The following is a 6,160-nucleotide window of genomic DNA, read 5'->3' as shown; positions in this document are numbered from 1 at the left end:
AGTGGCTGGTGATGCCATTTGCAGTGTTTCCCAAGTGGGAGGAATCAGAGGCCACATGGTTTAGAAGAATGGGTAGAGGTACAAAGGAGGCTTCAAGTTGTATTGATCCGTCTATGGAATACATGGGTTTTGATATGTATTCTCTAACTTTTTGAATGTCAGGAATATTTGTGTCCAATGAACAAATTCTGATATCAAAGAGAAAAAAATTGGTTTCAGTCTTACTCTGCAACTTCCTGCTGTATGATCCTGCACAAGTTACTGAACCTCTTGGATCTGTGAAATGGGAGGATCTTTGCTCCACCATTGGGCGATCTGAGTATAACCGGGATCCTCTCTGTGAGGTGCTTGGTGCAAGTGTTTTGGGCCAGCAGGTGCTCACCACTATTAAGTGAATTTATGAATGGGTGAGATCAGCTGCAGTTTCCCCACCCAGGTCTCTCCCTCCCCCACCTCCCAACTCACAGCACATATGTGTGAGAAAACTGGCTGCGAGGGGAGAAAGAGGTTGAGACCTGGTGCTCTTTCCTCCTGAGGAAAGCTGACTGACCTGGAGAGGGGTTAAACCTTGGCCTCAATAGCGCTGAGGAAGAATACAGATGAATATGACATTTGGAGGACTGAGTATTCTTCTGCTTGGTGATGGGGCAAACTTTAATGCCATTTTCCTGACTTCCCATATAACACTTCTTCCAAATAACTTAGAAAAGTGAGTATTCACAGAAAAGGAGCCAAGGCATTGCTCTTCATCTTCAACTCCTATAAGCAGAAAGACTATTATTGAAAAAGTATTCTCTCATCTCTCCTGGTCTTTCTCTTTGCCCACTAGGCTCTAGACTTTTTGTTCCTTGAGAACACCATGATCTGTGAGTCTCCTGAACAGCATTTGCTGTTCCTTCCCATTATTCCTATCATTTCAGATGTCACTTCCTCAGGCCTTCCCTGACCACCCTATCTAAGAGAGTTCCATAGATACTCTATGACAGGACCCTATCTGAATGTCTTTAGAATACCTCTAAATACCTGAAATTATCTTTTTTTGCTGTATGTCCTCACCCCCACAGAATGCAAGTTCCATGAGAGCAAGGATCTTGTCTGTCTTGTTTTGTTGCTTAAAATTGTGCCTCACACATACTAGGTGCTCACATACTTGTTAAACAGATGAAGCATATGTAACTAAACATGCAACATGCCTTATGGCTCATGAAAAGTGACTGTCTAGCTTTGTTAAAGTACTTTATAACTTGATTTACCATCTTTTCTAGTGTTATTCACCCTAGCCCCCACATGTACCTTTGGTCTAGTTAAGCCAACCATCTCACTGTAACCTGGAGAAGTGCTCATCACTATGATAGGCCTGTCCCCTGCCTAGGATTCTCTCCTTGTCTTTTTCTGTCTTCAAAATTGTACTCTTGTTAATTTGTTCATTCAACTACATTAATTTATTGTTGTCTCTCTCACTCTCTAGGGCATTTCAGGTATAACATGGGATTGTTCAATAAACAGATATTACTTTCTCGATCAGAAAAAAAGTTTTTAGTTTTTTAAAATCCAGGAAAATGGATAGGGAAAATGTTTGAAGAAGGGTTTGTAAGCTCAAGGGCAAGGACCCTGCAGCACCTAGCACAACTGGCCCTCTATAAACAATTTTCTGAATATTGGTTATGATTATTTTTATTGGATCTCTCTCCTCCAAAGCAGAAAGGGACTCTGTACTGGGGACATAGACAGAAGGAAGAAGGGAGGGAGGAAGCAAGTATATTGAATCTTGAATCCTGAGTTAGGAGGGCCTCTGAGAGACACGAGGTAAGTGGAGCAAATTATTTAATGAGTCTTAACTCCTGCACCCTCCTGAGTTTGCCAAAGAGCCTGGAGACAGACCAGATACTTTCTTCTTTCATTTATTCAGGCCTCTTTTATTCTCTTCCTTTGTTCTTTTTCTGGTTATCAAAGTAACACATGCTCCTCACTGTTGCAATTTTGAAAAGCATCAAGGTATTAAGCAGAAATCACCTGTAATCCCAAATTATATCCACCATTAAAATAATTGGCATGTTTTTCCCAACGAAGTTCAATTTTAAATGAAAACTAAAGTATTACTAAGTAACATTTTTGCCCCCCCCCGCCAAGAAATGTACTTTTAAGAATTGTAAATTGGTTCAACTCTTTATCGGGTTGCATTAAAAAATGGTATGAACTAAACATATTTGAACTGGCTCTGAAAGGGTTTTCACAGCAGTACAATGCATAAGTAAGTAAAGCCTTTTAACTTCGACTTAAGCGTTTTTTATAAAGCACCAATAGAATGAGCTAAAAATTGAAAACCATTGAAGTATACCCAGTGAGTCATCAACCCCAAAGCTCACTAAGGCCTCTCTTCCTGGCCAGGTGTTATAGAGAATCCTGTATTCTGGGCCAGAGCTCTTCTCATATTTCTGTTCTTTTTTTCTTTATTTAATAGAGTACATACTCAATTTCCATTATCTGTGTTGTTTTGGGGAAAACTCAGCTCTTCCTGTGTGTCTCCTTCATTTTCACATTACTGTCACACTAGCTGTGTCCTACAGTTTAACTCAATTTTGACACTACCTGGAGATAGTGTCAGATCGCACATATTAAGGGCTCAGCCCCACGAAAGTGCCCCCTACTTCAGATGTCAATTGCAAGTGGTGGGACCCCAGGTTACTCACAACTTCTGCCTGACTGACTTGGCTACAAATCAGAGGTTCCCACAACCACTTCCTTGGGTTCCATTAGAGTAGCTCTCAGATTCAGGGAAGCACTTACCTACATTTCCCAGGTTATTAAAGGATATGATACAGATGAACTACCAGAGGAAGAGCTACATGGGGTGAGGTCTGGCATGGTCCCTAGTGCAGAAACTTCTGTCCCTGTGGAGTTGGGGTGTACCACCCTCCCAGATGTGTTCGCCTACCGGAAGTTCCCCAAACTCCCTACTATTGGAAATTTTATGGAAGCTTCCTCATGTAGGCGTGGCCAATTATTAACTCAATTCCCAGCCCCTCTCTCCTCTAAAGAAGTTGTGTTGGGGTGGGGAGCTGAAAATTCGGAGCTGCTTTTTATGGCTTGGTCATTCTGATGACCAGCCCCCATCTAGGAGCCTTCTCAGAGCCACCTCATTAGAACAGAAGATGTTCTTAGTGCTTGTATTACATTGAATGTACAAAGGGCTTTAGGAGCCAAAAAACCCTTTGACTCCAGGAATAGAGTCAAAGACCAAATTTTACAGCAAGAGATGCTCTTAGTGCTCTTATCACTTAAGAAATTACAAAGTTCTTTGCCAGGAACTGGGAGCCAAGACATATATTTTTTTCTGTTATCTTACATTTGTACATTTTGTATGCACACATACTATTTTGTTCCCTGTTGGACTGTAACTCAGGGTCTCTCAACCTTGGTGCTATTTGGACCAAATAATTCTTTGTCCTGTGGTCTGTCCTATGCATTGTAGGATTTTTTAGCCCATCCCTGCCTCTACCGACTAGATGCCAGTACCACACGCCTCTGTCTCCAGACCTTGCTAAATGTCCCTTGGTAGCAAAAAACACAGCCCCATCCCCTGCAATTGAGAACCACTGCAATAACTCCTTGAGGTCAGAGGCCATGTCTTATAAATTCCTATATTTTCTAAAATGTGTAAAAAAGCATGTACTTTTTTTTTTTTTTTTTTTTAAATGCCTACAGCACCTGGTCTTCCTAGGTGGTCTCCCATCCAAGTACTCCCATCTAAGTAGGTTCAACCCTACTTAGCTTCCAAGATCAGACATCAGGCTTGTTCTGGATAGCATGGCTGTAGGCCATGGACTGTGGCTCCACTGGGGTACGAACCTAGGACCTTCTGCGTGTAAAGCAGATATGCTAACCGCTACACTGTGGAACCACATCCTGTAGCATGTACTTTTTATTATCCAAACGGTATCATTGCCTCGTGAAAATAATGGATAGTATTTATAAAGCCCTTACTCTTTGTACTGTTCTAAGATCTTTACATATATTAACTCACCTAATCCTCACAACAACTTTATGAGATAGGAACAATTATTATGCCCTTTTACAGTCAATAAACTAAGGCTCAAAGAAGTTAGGTAAGTTGTTCAAGATCACCTAGCTACAAAGGTGACAGTTAGGACTTGAACCCTAACCAGGCAGTCCTGCTGCAGATTCTGGGCTCTCAAACATTTTGGTGTCTACTGCTTTTTAATACAAAGAAAAAAAACTTACAAAAAAGCCAGACATTCTCCATCTGCCTACAGAATTTGCATAGGCAAACACATGGTAAAAATAAAATTTCCTATTCTGCCTTTTTCACAGAACATGATATAGCAAAGCATTTTGCCATGTTGCAAAAATCTTCTAAATTCTTTGAATGGCTGCATCACATTCTGTCAAGAGGTAGACAACAAACTAACAAAACCAGTCCCTTATTGGGCACTTTGGTTGCTGCTAATATTTCATTTGAAACATCATAATTAATTTTTGAAGTATAATTTACATACAGTAAAGTGCACCTTTTTTAAGGGAACAATTTGATAAATTTTGACAAATGTGTAAGCCCATACTACACCAACACAATCAAGATAAGGAACATTTTCATCGCCATTGTTCTTTTCTGTAATGGTGTGCTGAAGCTGGCAAGGACCTTAGTACCAGCTTGGGAGAATCAACTGTGTATATCTCTTCTCAGATCTGCATTTAGTAGCTCAAAATTGGCCGTGGTGGGAGTATTTACACCTCGGAAATTGGTAAAGTGCCACAAATCAGGACTTTTTTTCCTTTTTTTTTTTTTTTTTTTTGAGAACCAGCACCACCACTTATGCTCCTTTGCAGTCAACCCTCCATCCTCTAATCAGACTTTCTGACATTTTGTGTTTTTTTAGAATTCTGTATAAGTAACATCATGCAGTACATACTCTCTTGTGCCTAGCTTTTGCTCAGATACATCCTTGCACATATCAATAGTTCATTCCTTTTAACTACTATAGTCTACTGTATAGATATACAAGGTGGCCAGAACCTTCATTATGGTTTTCACAGAAAGGAACAGGTAACATAGGGTAAGCAGACTTAGGATTGGCTTTTTAAATAATGTCCATGGACCCTGAGGCATAGGGACTCTTTCTAGTCTGGTGTCTGGCCCCAGAGTGATTAGGGTAGAGGAATAGTGACCTAAGAGTGAGAGCCTAATAAAGTAGGTGGTTGGGGTAAGGGCTTTATTTGCTTGGTTTATATATAAAAAGTACAAGGCAGGAGAAGAGTTAACTGCCTCTAAGAACTGGCTAGCCCTTGAAGGGGCAGTCCCCAGGGGCAGCAAGGCTCCAAGATGCCAAAGCATCAGGAAATACAGAAAAGTTTTAAAAATGTGATTAATGCACCTTCTTGAAAGGTTAATCTAAGAAAACTCTGGGATGCTAAGCATAGCTGAGACAAGGTATTATACTGTATTGAAAAACGGAATTGGGTAAAAGACTACATACCAAATGGTGACACTTGGCCCCCTTGTCACACTTGGCCCTAAGATTCTCCCAGCCCCAATGAAAGCTCAGTATAATAATGCCCATCTACTGGAGGATGTGGTACACCAAAAGGAGAGAATAAACCATGAAGCAGGAAGACATGTGGTCCTGGAAGCAAGATACTCAATATAGGTGAGAAATGAAGAGAATCCCTCAGATGATGAAGGGAAATCCCAGGGTGACAGATGGCTTGGCAGCAGGCCTAGAGAATAATCAGTCAAGTCTGGAGCAGGAGGACAGAAAGACCTAGAAGGGATGTCTCCAAGAAATAAGATGAAATGAATAGAGGAAAAATTTACATTTTGGGTAGTAGTGGAAAATAAACTCATAGGGACATGGAAAACGAAACAAAAACTAATTTGTTTTTATTAACAATTAACTCCAGGAAAAAATTTTTTTAACTGAAAAAGAAACTTAATCATAGTAGACTAAATAGCTTAGCTGTGAATAATATTTGTGGAGGCATAATTGTGTAAACAGTATATTGATCTCTACCAACCTTAGCATGAGCTTCCTCCTTGCAGACTGCATTTCAGCCAGCAGAGGCTCTCTGTTCCCTCTATTCTGGGTTTCTTTTGGTTAAACAGGAATAGAGTTTATTAAATTCAATTGGTAAATTAATGCAT

The sequence above is a fragment of the Pteropus vampyrus genome, unplaced genomic scaffold (assembly GCF_000151845.1).
Source record: "Pteropus vampyrus isolate Shadow unplaced genomic scaffold, Pvam_2.0 Scaffold570, whole genome shotgun sequence".
Classification (NCBI taxonomy): domain Eukaryota; kingdom Metazoa; phylum Chordata; class Mammalia; order Chiroptera; family Pteropodidae; genus Pteropus; species Pteropus vampyrus.
Note: the sequence above shows the minus strand (reverse complement) of the source record.